This window comes from Equus asinus, chromosome 1 (assembly GCF_041296235.1).
Source record: "Equus asinus isolate D_3611 breed Donkey chromosome 1, EquAss-T2T_v2, whole genome shotgun sequence".
Classification (NCBI taxonomy): domain Eukaryota; kingdom Metazoa; phylum Chordata; class Mammalia; order Perissodactyla; family Equidae; genus Equus; species Equus asinus.
In genome coordinates this window covers 123108297-123124856 of record NC_091790.1, presented here as the reverse complement: position 1 = coordinate 123124856, position 16560 = coordinate 123108297, and positions in this window count along the sequence as shown.

Genomic DNA, 16560 nt, shown 5'->3' with positions numbered 1-16560 from the left:
GGCTGAAGTCCAAAGTAAAAATGAAAAGAGCGATCCGCTAATTTTGAGATTTAGAACAAGTGTTTTAGAGCCAGAAAGCCATTTGAGATCATCTCAAGCATCCTCATTTACATGGAGGGAGTGGAGGCTCAGGAAGGTCAGGTTACTTACCTAAGGTCACAACGCGCGTTTGTGACAGATCTAGGACAAGAACCCAGATCTGTTTCCTCCTGTCCTCTTCACAATGCACTGCATTATCTCATCTTTGCTGTAAGCGCCTGGCTACTGTCAAAACCATTCATTTACTCATCAAATGTTTATTAAGTAGGCACTTCAGTGCCGGGCAATGAAGCAAAAAGAGAAGAGTTTTCTTCATTAATTGGAAATGGAGAGATTTCCACGTTTTAAATGTGTGGAAAATAAACTCATGGTTTTTTATAGGTTCATTCATGAATTAGGAAGATTACAAAGGTGGTATTATCTTCTATCTTTAATTATCCAAATTCTGTGAGTCATAACATTAGCCAAAAATTGAAACTGAACTATATTTTGCATCCAGACAAAAATGTACTTTAAAAGAACGAGTCGGGAGCTGGCTCAGTGGCTAGGGGTTAAGTTCCTGTGCTCCGCCTGGGAGGCCCCGGGTTAGCGGGTTCAGATCCTGGGCACTGACCTACACACCACTCATCAAGCCACACTGTAGCAGCGTCCCACATGCAAAATAGAGAAAGATTGGCACAGATGCTAGCTCAGGGTGAATCTTCCTCACCAAAAAAAAAGTGGTCGTCATGCCGCTAGGCACAGCCTTAGAACAGCAAATTAACTTACTCAACACACATTGTTGAATTCCTGTAATTCTACACGTTCTTTTGAGTGACATTGTTTTATTAGAGTTTTTTCTTTATATAAAAATGTTCAAAATATTTATTGTGGCGTTTATTATTTAATATGTTTGAGGCCAGACTTTTTTTTGCAGAAAAGACTTCTTGACTAATGAAAATCAATGGGAAAATAGGTTGTGGAGAAAGTTTCTTTTTAGACACCATTTCAGAACTGTTTTGTAATGGTAATCACTCTGGCAAAATGCCTGTTGATACTCTCAATGTGATAAATTAATGATAATTATCTTCAGATTTTAAATTCTAAATATCAGAAAACAGCTTTTCTACTTTGCTCTGACTCTGTAACTTGATTTAAGAATATAGAGTGAAAAATAATTTGTTCTGAAATTTTCTGGGTGCTGGACAAGGTTTCATACCATTTTATTTTGAAAACAAATGTTCGCACATAGGGAGTGTAAAAAGTAAATTCCATTAACATCTATTAAATGTCTGTCCCCAGGGGGTCTCCCCTTGTAAAAGTCAAGGATATATAATGTTACTCTTAAAATGCAGAATATGTCTTGCCTCTGTTTGAACCATGAGCTAAAAAGCATCTAGAAGAAACAGATGCCATAGGAAGAAATGAGAATAATGGTCTTGAGCGATGTAACAGGCAGTCTGTTCTCCAGAGGCTGGGAGGGAGGCGCTGGGTTGGCAACTTAATTGGGGGCTGGCTGGGTGGGGCGTCTGTTAATATGTCTGAGCTGTATACATTATACTTGTGTGTGACAACACGTATGTGAAGAAAGGAGAGACAGGGAGCAGCAGAGAGCAGCGGGATGCCATAAGATTCTCCATTAGTGTTAGAAGAGGACTTTCTTTCTTTAAGAAGGGAACAAAGGGAAAAAAAAAATGTTCAAGAAGTCAGAGACCTGGAGGTCACTAACAGAAAGAGAGTCAAGCAAGAGACTATTAGTGACAGAAAATAAAATGAGATTCGTTAAAAAAAATCGTATCCTCTTATCTTTGGTAATCCGCAAACGTTCTATATTTTAAAATGCGCTCAAGTAGAGGAAGAAAGGATCCACCAGCATTTCCCAAAGTAAGAATGATGGGAGGAATATTTTGTTCAATCATAGGCAGCTCTTAGGAGTCTCTTTTGTTTTTTCTTCTAAATCTAAGTCAGCAAAGTTAACTTTGCCCCTAAAACTGAGGTTATATACACTCCTACTAGTGAAATGATATTGATAAACACTATTTCAGATAAGTGCGAGTTATTTACATAATGAAAACAATGAAATCACTCAATTTATGACGAGTTGCCCAAATTGAATACATACTAGTTGCTCCCATGTAACAGTTTATTTCCTTCCAGGAGTTAGGACCAACGATTCGATGGAGACTGCTTCTTAAGATCTATTTGGCTCCCGTTGACTGGGCAGTTGGAGGTTGTCTCTTCTGAGGCAATTTTATGCCTTTGTTTTAAATTCTTTGTTACTTCTTATTTGGTTTAAATTTTCTATTGGAATATTTACTCTATAACTCTTGAACCCCTAACTTACAAGAAACCTGCACGTAATTAGAGCTCCCTATGGAGGCCCCGGTGTTGTCGTTTTTCCATCTTTGGAGAGAGGCAGGTGAGCGCATCGCAGTTTTGAAACTGTCTCTGACCTTTGAGGTCACTTTTGAGATACGTATGACATCTCAGACCTTATTTATGGATGTCAACACAAGCCTTGGGTGGAGCATCAGATCCTTAGGTCAGCAAAACCCCGTTCCTAGAAGTGTGGTTGACAAACCAGGGAATATTCAATGTTTTAAAGACATCTTTAAAACTGTCCACCTTATCAATTTCACCAAAGCCAAATTTCAGCCTCTTTCTTGGGGTTGTTCAGCTGTCTCCTCGGGGTGAGCCCCGACCACCACAGCTTGGACCATGGCCATGGTCTGGGCAGCCTGCTATCAGCCAGCATGTTCTGACCTCAGAGGACTTGCTGATGTCATGGGCAGGAGAGGGGGGTGTCTTCACGGATCTGCCCAGAAAAAATATGTCATACATTCGTTATACTGTACACCAGGACAAGTTACAAATGGATCAGAAATTTAAAGATGAAGGTGAAACAATATATTTATTAAAACAAAACATAGGTATAATCCTCTATAATCTGAGAGTGGGGAAGATTTTCTTAATTTTGGTTCCATTTTCAGAAGCAGTAGGAAAAAAAATCGATACCTTTGATTACAGAAATATAAAAAAGTTTGCATGGCAAACAAAATTAAAATTAAAAAATAACTGCCATTAGCAAAGTAAGAAGACAAATGACACCCTGTGGGAAACTATTTAGAATTTATATGACAATCAAGGATTGGTACAACTAATACCATAAAAGCATCTAAAAATAGAAAGGAAAAAGGCAACAGCCCTATGGGAAATGGGCCAGAGAGTTTTCAGTAAAAATGCAAATGGACATTCTTTTGAAACCATTGTCTACTTTCCTCAAAATAAGAGATATGCACATGCAAACTATACCAAGAGGTCGTTTCTTACCTATCAAATTAGCAAAAATCCAGAAGTTTACCAACAAACCCTGTTGACAAGGCCATAGAGAAACAAACATTCTCATACACTGAGAGGAAAAATGCAAAATGGTACAAGCTCTGTGATGGTCAGACTCAGTCAGAAAAATTAAGTTCACATTAGTTCATTTAATTGAAAGAGAATAGTTTGTCATTTCAATACCTATAGCTAGGTATTGAAGAATCTAAAAGACGGGAAGTCAACTCCACAGTTTCCCAGACATAGTAACACCAGAAAGTAGCTATTAGCCTTAAAAATTGAAGGAAAAGAAACCCGGAGGAGAAGCCCTGCTGAGCTGGGACCCAGAATTCTCAGGAAGGTGTGCTGCCTGGTTGGTTAGGAGAAAGGACCCCAGGGGACCAGGACCAGACCTCCAAGGAAGGAGCACCATTGGCTGGTACAGCTACTTCCGGTCCAAGGAGGCCCCACAGAGCAGAGGTTTCTACGGAGGGTTTGCTGACTGGCTGCGGCTGATACCTCAGAGAGGGTTCTAAGAGTATAGAACGTTGGAAACTGTCACCTCCCCTTCCTGGATGAAAAACTATTGCAGGGGTGACCTGACAGGAAGAGGAAACGAAGCAAAAAACTGCAAGTCCCTCATTCTGTTTCCTGCCTTGCAATCTACCTCTACCATGCTTTTTGCAAAACTTGACAGGGAACCAGCTGGTAAAACAGAAATGTGGCTGTTGCCATGTCTCAGTGCCAGCATCTCAAAGTGCAGGATAAAATGGTGGGTGGAAAGATGAGAGACAAAAACTGACGAACCAGCACAACTCCTCTGGAGGGGATCTGATAATATCCAGAAAATCTCATATTCATTTACCCTTCAATTTAGCAATCCCACTTGTAGGAATCTATCCCAAAGATATACTAGCAAATACCAAAAGAAAATGTTCTTAAATATGCGTAAGATTATTCATCACAGCACCCTTTGTAATAGCTAAATATTGGAGCCATTCAAATGTCCACCAATAAGGGAACGATGGATCATCAACACAATGAAGTACTTGACAACTGTTAAAGGGAATGAAGACTACCTCTATACACTAACAAGGAGTGGTCTCCAGCATACTTCACTATTTGGGGAAAAAAAGCAAGACAGAGAAAAATACTTATGGTGTGCCACTCTTCATTTAAGGAGGAGGAGGTATGACTAGTATAGATAAATATGTATATATATTTGCTAATATTAAAATAAAACAATGGAAGGATATGCCCTACAATTTGAGAAATGGTTACCCCAAAAGAGAAAAGTGCAACATGGTAGAAGGGTTGGAGATAGGACCTAAACTTCTTTGAATATATTTTGTTTCATAGATTTGACTATGAAGCCATGCAAATGTTTTATATAATCATAAAAATAATTAAATTATAAAAAGCAACCTCCCCAAATTACAAATAAAACAAGTGAACTTGTTTGTCTTGTAGTGCTATAACCACACAGAGAAGAGTAATCCAAGAGATTTTTTAAAATAGTAATTTGACCACATGTGCCTGATGGGATTACCCTAAGGGAAAAAGAACAGCAGCAACAAATAGTAAACTCTTTTCAGTAATGATACTGTTGTAGGTAGTATTTGAATTATTATGCAGAGACTGTTACATGTATAATGTGGTGCAGATCAAATGAGCAATTGTTGGTGTTGTTGAGATCCAAGATTTTTGGCACAATTGAAAGGAGATAGAGTTGTAAGATCAATGAGCTAAAAAAAACCCAAAAACCTTTGTAGTCCTAAATTTTAATTTGAAGTGTCAATGTATTGTGTTTCAAAATAAAAATTTTTTCTAAGCACAGTCTACAAAAAGGTTTAGAGAAAATGATTGACCCAATAGTAATGAGACTTCTAGCACCCAAATTGTGTTCTCTAATACCATTTCCTGCCAAAAGGAACTAGGGTTCCTTAAATAAATTCCCAATTCCAGATTTGGGAAGGAAATGAACAAGATTAGTCTGGAAATTTTTGTCATACTAGAAGGCATGGCATGTATTAAAGACTGCTAAATGTACCAAAAGGATTCAGGAGCCAGTGTGAACAAGCTCCCACCAGACAAAGGTGGAATAATTTGAGCATTATCAATAAGGATCATAAGTGTAATGAATTGAAACCAATCAAACATGTTCAAACTCATAACTTTCTATATTTTAATAAAACCCTAATTGATAACCTTTAGAGAATATGAGAGAACTACTTCATTATTTTAATATTTTAAAGCTAGTTTCACCTAAAAATTTCCTAATGAAGTGGTAAAAATGATTAATTGTATTAAATCTTGACCTTTGAGTACTTTAAAAAAAATCCCATATAATAAAAGCATTAATGCTGAATACTGACCTCTAATGGGCATCTCCTTGGAAACCACTGGTGTGATTGTTTGAGTTGCCAGCTGAACTAGGTGCCTTTATCATGGAACACAATTTTCATGTTAAGTAATGATTGACAGAAGAATTATGGTTATTCAGATTTGAGTATTTGGCAGATATTTTCTTCAAAATGAATGAAGTGAACCTGGCACTTCAAGTAAACAACTGACAACATCTGTTGCCAGTGGTAAGATTCAAGTTTTCCAATAAAAATTTGAATTGTGGAAAATCTGAATTTGCCACCATGAACTGGACAGCTTCCCAACACTTATAAGCCTTTAAAAGCTATTAATGTTTTCCTGATGTTGAACGATGAAATGTGTCCCACATCTGGAAGATCTATATATATCAATGACTCAATACTTCTGAAATACTGTCACAAAGTCATGCATGGGTAAGAGATCCACTAAAAGAAGCAATGGATTTTAATGTAACAGACTATGAACCGTCCTTGACATGGTTTCAGATTTTATACTTCAACTAACCTTTAGGAAACTACCATTTGTGAAGTTGTGGAATGGTATTCAAGAAGAATATCTACAATTATCTGAAAAGGGTATTAAAATAACACTTCTATTTCCAACAACACACCTTTGTGCTGTTGGATTTCTGTATGTACTTCAACTAAAGCAACAGACTGCAATAGATTGAATAAAGAAGCAGAAAGAAGAAGCCAGCTGTCTTCTATTCTATTAAACTAGACATTAAAGAGATTTGTAAAAATGTAAAACAATGCTCCTCTTCTTATGAAATTTTTATTTTGGAAAACATAGTTATCTCCCATAAAAATATATTATTTATTTTAACATGTGAGGGTTTATTATTATTATTTTAAACAAATAAATATTTTAAAGTCCTCTCAGTGGCTGACTGGACAAAAAACCAAGACCCATATATATGCGGCATACAAGAGACACACTTCAGATCTAAAGATACTCACAAACTGAAAGTGAAGAGAAGGAAAAAGATACTCCATGCAAGCAGCAATGAAAGGACAGCTGGGGTAGTAATACTTATATCAGATAAAATAGACTTTAAAGCAAAAACCGTAACAAGAGACAAAGAAGAGCACTACATCATGATAAAGGGAAGAACCCAAGAAGAGGATATAACAATTGTGAAAAACTATGCAGCCAACATAGGAGCACCTAAATATATAAAGCAATTATTAACATAAATAACAATATAAATAGACAGTAACACCAAGTAGTAGGAGACGTTGGCACTCCACTTTCATCAATGGACAGACCATCCAAACAGAAGATCAATAAGGAAACATTGGCCTTAAGTGACACATTAGACCTGACGGACTTGGTAGGTATATACAGAACATTCCATCCAAAAACTGCAGAATACACATTCTTTTCAAATGCACATGGAATATTCTCCAGGATTGATCACATATTAGGCCACAAAACAGGTTTCAACAAATTTAAGAAGATTGAAATAATACCAAGCATCTTTTCTGACCATAACAGTATGAAACTAGAAATAAACTACAGGAAGAAAATTGGAAAAGCCACAAATATGTGAGAATTAAACAAAATGTGCTACTGAACAACGATTGGGTCAATGAAGAAATCAAAGGAGAAAACAAAAAATACCTAGAAACACATGAAAATGAAAATACGACATGCCAAAATTTATGGGATGCAGCCAAAGTCGTTCTGAGATGGAAGCTTATAGCAATACAGGTCTACCTCAACAAACAAGAAAAATCCTAAATAAACAATCTAACAGTGCACCTAAAGGAAGTGGAACAAGAAGAGCAAAGCCCAAAGTCAGTAGAAGGAAGGAAATAATAAAAATCAGAGCAGAAATAAATAAAATAGAGACTAAAAAGAAAAATAGAAAAATTAATGAAACCAAGAGCTGGTTCTTTGAAAAGATAAACAAAATTGACAAACTTTTAGCTAAATTCACCAAGAAAAAAAGAGAGAAGGCTCGAATAAACAAAATCAGAAATGAAAGAAGAGAAATTACAGTGGATACCTCAGAAATGCAAAAGATTATAAGAGAAAACTACAAAAAGCTATATGCCAACAAATTGGATAATCTAGAAAAAATGGATGAATTCTTAGAATCATACAACCTTCCAAAACTGAATCAAAAAGTAATAGAGAATTTGAATAGGCCAATCACCAGTAAGGAGATCAAAATAGTAATCAAAAATCTCCCGAAAAATAAAAGTCCAGGACCAGATGGCTTCCTTGGTGAACTCAACAAAACATTCAAAGAAGACTTACTACCTATCCTTCTCAAACTCTTCCAAAAAATTGAAGAGGAGGGGAAGCTTCCTAACTCACTCTATGAGGCCAACATCACCCTGATTCCAAAACCAGACAAGGACAACACAAAAAAAGAAAATCACAGGCCAATATCACTGATGAACATCAATGCAAAAATACTCAACAGAATACTAGCAAATCAAATACAACAATACATTAAAAAGGTCATACACCATGAGTGAGTAGGATTTGTTCCAGGGATGCAGGGATGGTTCAACATCCACAAATCAATCAACGTGATACACCACATTAACACAATGAAAAATAAAAATCACATGATCATCTCAATAGATGCAGAGGAAGTATTTGACAAGATACAGCTTCCTTCTGTGATAAAAACTGAATAAAATGGGTATAGAAGGAAAGTACCTCAACATAATAAAGGCCATGTATGATAAACCCACAGCTACTATCATACTCAGTGAAGAAAACTTTAAGTTATCCCTCTAAGAACAGGAACCAGACAAGGATGCCCACTTTCACCACTCTTATTTTTTTTTAAGATTGGCACCTGAGCTAACAACTGTTGCCAATCTTTTTTTTCCTGCTTTTTCTCCCCAAATCCCCCCAGTATATAGTTGTATATTTTAGTTGTGGGTCCTTCTAGTTGCGGCATGTGGGACACTTGCCTCAGCACGGCCCCACAAGTGGTGCCATGTCTGCGCCCAGGATCCAAACCAGTGAAACCCTGGGCCACCAGAGCAGAGCATGGGAGATTAACCACTGGGCCACGGGGCCGGCCCCTCACCACTCTTATTTAACACAGTATTGGAAGGCCTGGACAGAGCAATCAGGCAAGGAAAAGAAATAAAAGGGATCCAAACTGGAAAGGAAGAAGTGAAACTGTTACTATTTGCAAACGACATGATTTTATATATAGAAAACCCCAAAGAATCCATGAAAAACCTTGAGAAATAATAAATGAATACAGTAAAGTTGCAGGATACAAAATCAACATACAAAAATCAGTTGCGTTTCTATACACTAACAAAGAAGTAGCAGAAAGAGAAATTAAGAATACAATCCCATTTACAATTGCAACAAAAAGAATAAAATGCCTAAGAACAAATTTAACCAGAGGTAAAGATCTGTACACTTAAAACTATAAAACATTGTTGAAAGAAGTTTGAGAAGACACAAAGAAATGGAAAGATATGCCATGCTCTTGGATTGGGAGAATTAACAGTTAAAATGTCCATATTTCCTAAAGTAATTTATAGATTCAGTGCAATCCCTATCAAAGTTCCAATGCCATTTTTCACAGAAATAGAACAAAGAATCCTAATATTTAACAACAAAAGACCTCAAATAGCCAAAGGAATCCTGAGAAAAAAGAACAAAGTTGGAGGTATCACACTTCCCTGCCTTCAAAATATACTACAAAGCTACAGTTATCAAAATGGCATGGTACTGGCACAAAAATAGACACACAGATCAAGGGAGCAGATTGAGAGCTCAGAAATAAACCCACACATCTATGGAAAGCTAATTTTTGACAAGGGAGCCAAGAACATACAATGGAGAAAGGAAAGTCTCTTCAATAAATGTGTTGGAAAAACTGGACAGCTACATGCAAAAGAATGAAAGTAGACCACTCCCTTACACCTTGCACAAAAATTAACTCAAAATAGATTAAAGACTTGAATGTAAGACCTGAAACCATAAAACTTCTAGAAGAAAACATAGGTAGTATGCCCTTTGATATCAGTCTTAGCAGCATATTTTCAAATACCATGTCCAACAAGACAAGGGAAACAATAGGAAAAAATAAACAAATGGGACTATATCAAACTAAAAAGCTTCTGCACAGCAAAGGAAAGGAAACCATCAACAAAATGAAATGACAAACTAACAATTGGGAGAAGATATTTGCAAACCATATATCTGATAAGGGGTTAATATTCAAAATATTAAGACATAAAGAGTTCAAAATATTAAACATAAAGAACTCATAAATCTCAACAACAGCAAGAAAACAACCCAATTACAAACTGGGCAAAAGATTTGAACAGACATTTTTCCAAAGAAGATACACAGATGACCAATAGGCACATAAAAAGATGTTCGACATCACTAATTATTAGGACAAAGGAAATCAAAACCACAATGAGATATCACCTCATGACCATTCAAATGTCTATAGTTAACAAACAAAAAATAACAAGCGTTGTAGAGGATGTGGAGAGAAGGGAACTCTCATACACTGTTGGTGGGAATGCAAAGTGGTGCAGCTACTATGGAAAGCAGTATGGAGATTCCTCAAAATATTAACAATAGAAATACCTTAAGCACCAGCTATTCCACTGCTGGGTATTTATCCAAAGAACATGAAAACATGAATGTGTAAAGATACTTGCACCCCTATGTTCACCACAGCATTATTCACAATAGCTAAGACCTGGAAACAACATAAATGCATCAAGGGACGAATGGATAAAGAAGATGTGGTATATATACACAATGGAATACTATTCAGCTATAATAAAAGATGAAATCTTGCCATTTGCAACAACATGGATGGACATTGAGGGTATGATGCTAAGTGAAATAACTCAGAGAGAGAAAGTCAAATACTATATGATCTCACTCATAAATAGAAGATAAAAACAATGACAAGCAAACACATAGAGACAGAGATTGGATTGTTGGTTACCAGAGGGAAAGGGGGGAGGGGGGAGGGAGAAAGCAGTGACTGGACACGTGTGTGGTGATGGTGGTAATTAGTCTTTGGGTGGTGAATGTGATGTACTCTGCACAGAAATCGAAACATAACAATGTACACCTGAAAGTTACATAATGTTATAAACCAATGTTTCCTCAATAAAAAAAGAAATTTATTTCCCATAAAAATATGTTATTTATGTTAACATGTAAGGGTTTATTACTGTTATTTTAAACAAATAAATATTTTAAAGTCTTCTCAGTTTTAATTTCTAATATAATAAATATCAGAAGCTAAAAGCTACATAAACAAAAGCTCTGGGGGATCCTCAATAATTTTTAAGAGTGTAATGTACTCGTAAGACAAAACGTTTGATAACTACCTGATCTAAGTAATATCAAAGGCTGACACCTCATTAAAAGAGAGACATTCAGACATTAGCATGACTGCCTGCTGGAAGTAGACGTTACTTGTAAAGCAGTCTCACCGAAAGTTATTTTGAGCCTAATTCTGATCCCAGCTCTGCATCTCTGTCCTATAACTACCAATTTATAGGAAACACAACAGATGAACATGCGGGAGACGCAGTCAGCAGAATCCAGGCTGAGGGAGACTCTGCAGAGAAAAGTGACCAGTCTTCTAGAACAAAAATGGTGGCGTGGGGGTGGTGTGGCGAGAGGATCTGAGAGAAAGGGAGACAGAGAGACATTTCTACAACAGAGAGAAAAGGCAGATCAACCAGTTTTAAAATATGGACTTTTTCTGGAACCTAATTCAAACAAATCTTGTTAAATATTGTTATAAGAAAATGAAGAAACTGTGAATACTGACTAAAAATTTGTTGATATTATAAAATTATTGATAATTTTTAGGTGTGATAATGGTATTATAGTTACGTGTATTTTCCTTTTTTTTTAATGTAGAGATTCTATAGAGATGAAATTTTTACAGATGAAATGAAATAATGCCTGGGAATTGCTTCAGAATGATCTGGAGAGGTTAAGAGGTGGTAATACAGGAAACAAGAGTAGCCATAAGTTAATTGTTGAAGCTGGGTGATATCAAATTGGGTTCATTATATTATGTTCTTTACTATTTTACCTGTTTTCAAATTTCCATAGTAACAAGTTAAATAAATATATATGTGGTACAAACTCCATATTGTTCTGTGGGATAACTAGCAATCCTGTAGATGAGCGTAGGATGGCTTATTGTAATTAAAACAGAACACTTACATCCCTCAGGGAGGGGGAGTGACAATGACAGATCAGAGAGGCAGAGGGCTAGAGCTGGAACTGTGAAAGGAGCTGTATATCAAGGTTTGTGACCAATGTTCAGTGTGCCAGTAAGGTGGAACTAGAATTGAAAAGTGGGAAAATACTTTATGTTGTTGATTAATTCTTTTGTCATTTAATATTTACTGAGTGTCTCTCCTGATTCAAGCACTGTTCTAGGCTTGGAGATACAGAGGTGCCCAAGAGAGACAAGTTTCTGTCCTCATGGAGCTTAAATAAATAACTATTATCACTTCAGATGAAGATAAAAAATATGAAGAAAGGGGCCGGCCCGGTGGCGCAGCGGTTAAGTTCGCACGTTCTGCTTCTTGGCGGCCTGGGGTTCGCCAGTTCGGATCCCGGGTGCGGACATGGCACTGCTTGGCACGCCATGCTGTGGTAGGCGTCCCACACATAAAGTAGAGGAAGATGGGCATGGATGTTAGCTCAGGGCCAGGCTTCCTCAACAAAAAGAGGAGGACTGGCAGTAGATAGCTCAGGGCTAATCTTCCTCAAAAAAAAAAAAAAAATGAAGAAAAATAAAGTATAGAAAGGAATGAAAAATATCATGAAATATCTGGAGAAGGAGTGTTTGGAGTACAGGGAACAGCAGATGCAAAGGTACTGAGGCAGCACCAAGCATGGTGTATTTGGGCAGAAGCAAGAAGGCCTGTGTGCTGGAGCAAAGTGAGAGTGGGGAGAGTGGTAGCAATTGGAATCAGAGAGGGAGGCAGGGCCAAATCGCCATGAGGGCATCAGAGCTTGTTGCAAATGGGATGGAAAGCCACTGGAGTGTTCTGAGCAGGGGACCATGTGATGATTTGCAATTTAACAGGCCTCCTCTACCCATCGAATAGAGACCACAGGGATCAAGAGTAGAAGCAGTGAGACCACTGAGGAAGCTACATCCCGAGGTGTAGCAAGGTCTTGGATTTGGCCGCTAGAGTAGTGAACACCGTGAGAAGCGTTCAGAATCCATGATATGCTAGTAGTACTTGCTAGATGTGGACTGTGAAAAAGAGAGGAACCGAGGTTGACCCCTACCTTTTTGGCATGAGCGATTGAATGAATGCGCAGCCACATTCTAAAATGGAGAGGACAGAAGAGGAGTGACTTAGGGACAGGGGGTGGACAGGAAGCAAGAGTCTTCATCTGGACACATCAAGTTTCAATTGCCTAACAGATATCTAAGGGGACTTGTCAAGGTGACTCTGTAGCTGAAGGAGAGCAGTAGGGTGGAAATATAAACCTGGGCCATTTCAGCCTGCGGTTGGTATGTAAAGTCACGGGACAAAATGAGATCAGATTGGAGAAGGCCAAGGGTTAAAACTCATGGGATCCCAACGTGGAGAATCTGGAAGGCACTCTGAGGAGCCACAGGAGAGAAGGAGAAGGAACAGCTAGTGAGGTAGATTCCTGGGAACTGTGAATAAAGCCATTTCAAGAAGGGAATAAGCAGCTGTGTCCATGGCTGCCAAGGGTGCGGAGATGTGAGGACTGACATTGACTTTGGGTTTGGCAACAGAGAGGTCAGTTTCTGGCCTTGCCCCAAGCATCTCAGCCAGAGTGGGCTCAAGAGAGATTGAGGGGAGAAAACAGAGGTGACAATATAAGCAATTGCTTCAAGGAGTGTAACTAGGAGGGATAAGAAAAATAGGGCAAGGGCTAGAGAAGGATATGTGGTAAAGGAAGAGTCTTTTCAGCGAGACATTACCGCATGTGGGTCTGCAGAAGGGAGTGATCCAGGAAGGGGGGAACGGGTGCTGCAGGAACAGAGCCCTCTGGTGGCTGGGAGGGGATGGAATCCAGGGCAGGGGTGGGGGTTCTGGCCTTAGGCAGGAGTCCAGCTGGTTCATTTCATTTGTAACAGGTGGGAAAATGAAGTCTGTGAGGACAGATGTGGGTGGATTAGTAGATTTGGCAATGGGAGGATGTGGAAGTCCTATTCTGATTGATGACGGAAGGCAAGGTCATCTGCTGAGAAAGAGGAGGAGGGTAAGGGAAATCTGAGATCGTGTAGAAACAGTCATCCTAGAGAGTGGGGGAGTGAATTAACTAGGGAAGTATAGCAGGGTTGTCAATAATCCTGGGGTCATATTTGAGTCTTATGGTCGTAAATTTAACGAGACCAGTCAGCACGATTGTGTGTGCTCCTTCAGTCACAGGGACATGCCCAGGTGCAGGCGCAGAGCTGGTGGAAGGTTCATTTTAACCAAACCTTGACTTAGAAAAAAACAGAGCAAAATGCAAGGCAGGATTTACATATAAGAAATGAGAAACCAAAACAATCAAGCAAACAAACTTAGAGGTTTCTGTTATCCAGCATAAAGCAAAGAAAGAACTGATCTAGTTAATCAATAATCTGACTAACAAAAAACATTGTTACATAGGATTATAAATTTTTAAAGGATTTGTATAAATAAAATACTGTCTTGATTCAGAAGACAATGTGGTACCCTAGGGTTATAATTATGAGCATCAATTGGTTTGCTAGTGAACAAAATACTAGTCTTAATATTAGAGAGATGAGGAAAGGATGACTATGCTAGACAGAATTTCAGATAACCCAACTTACATTCTCACTGAGATTGCCTTAATATAACTACTACCCTAAAAATGCTGCAGGAAAGGAAATCACAGGACTCAGAACTTTTTTTCCAGGGCTTGAGATCAGCGCAGCAGATGGGAAAAGCCGATTTACAAGTCCCTGTGGGCACAGAGAGACATAAATTTCAGGTACAAAGGAAATAAAAGAAATGAGCACAAAAGCTACATGAAAGGAAGAGTTTCTCCTTTAAATTTTATTGCATTAATTTAATTCTATACCTAGAAATAATGGAAAATGACTTAAGGCAATTTTTATCTTTCCAGAAAATTCTGAAAGATGATGCTTGGATTGGTAGAAGGAAGATGGGAATAACTTACAAAAATCACCATGAAAGATACATAAAATATAAAAGCTATAAAGTAGACTTTTTCTGAAGAGGTCCAAATTTAAGATCTTTGAAAAAACTATGTTCTCCAAGAAGTTCTATGAGATTCATGGAGAAAGTGCTTAAATTTTTTTTTTTGAGAAAAATCTTAGGGTGTCCATTAAGATGGAAATTCTATGAGGAAAATACTAGATGATAAATAAGACTACAACGATAAATTATGTCACCTTACAGGAAGTTATGTCCATCTATCTTCTGGCTCCTTATAGAATTTCTAGGTAAGGACAAATTTCTTTGAAGCAAATGGTGTCAATGTTAGTGTGTAGTAGTGGAAAGATATAGGGCTGTGCCTTTATTTAAAATACAGAGAGCTCCTACACTTTCAAAAGAACTCTTACAGGGGGCCAGCTCCATGGCAGAGTGGTTAAGTTCTCGCGCTCTGCTGCGGCGGCCCAGGGTTCGGATCTTGGACACGGACATGGCACCGCTCATCAGGCCACGTTGAGGCGGTGTCCCATATCCCACAACTAGAAGGACCTGCAACTAAGATATACAACTGTGTACGGGTGGGGGGGGGGGGTTGGGGAAATAAAGCAGGAAAAAAAAAAGAACTCTTACAGGATATTATAAGCCATGGTAATTAGCTAATGGTTAAAAAAAAAACTATTACACAGTACAGAATAATCTACAGCAAAATATTTTAACGTGACTTCTTTTAGTAAAATTCCATTTTTCTTGTAATAGTATTGCATTCTGAATTTCCCTTTCACATAGATATTTCAAGTGTCCTACAGTTAAGTGAAGACAAAAATGCGTTTGTAACCATGGGCCCTCCAGGACCAGTTCAACTGACCCCATCTCTTATCAACAGAGTGATTAAGAATTGCCTTTCAGGAAGTCTGCAAAGTCACATAGCCAGGGCATGCCCAAAAGAAGAAACCGTGACCTGAAATGACCGTGGAACCAAAGATCCTCCTTCCCACGGAACCCAAGGACCGGGACATGACCGGAACTTGAAAGTCGGACTCTTATCAGAAGCGAGGGGTCCCTCATTCAGGAAGATCTGGTGTTAAAATTCCTTCCCCATCTCATCAAAAATGTTTAGAACCCCATCATAAAGGTTTAGAAGCTCATCATAAATGTTTAGAACCCTGTCATAAATGTTTAAAACCTTACCATCAATGCTTGAAGCCCACCGATCAAACCTGTCCCGCCAGTGTTTCTGAGTCCCACCCTGTTCTCCCCAACCTCTTAAATTTTGCCCCAAATCCTGAATTGGGGAGACAGATCTGAGGGCACGTGCCCCTGTTGTCCCTGAAGATCCATCTCACAGAATAAAGCTGATCTCTTTTCCCAAAGGCTGATGCTGTAATTAATTGGTTTATGAGCACTGGGCAAGTGAACCCCAATTTTGTGCTGTAACAAGTTCAAAATATTCTCTGTAGATAAGTAGAAAAAAAGTTGTACATTTCATAATATCAATACAAATTAATGGGCTTTATCAAAGACACAAATGAAATATAAATTTTCAGGCCCAGAAGCCCCTGCCTAGTCTCCTTCTGACCCTACTGCCTTGCAGTATGGGCCACTGGTCCCTCCTGTCATCCATTACTGTGGCCTTGGTAACACCACGCTGACTTACTTCCTGCTGCTAAACCTTTCT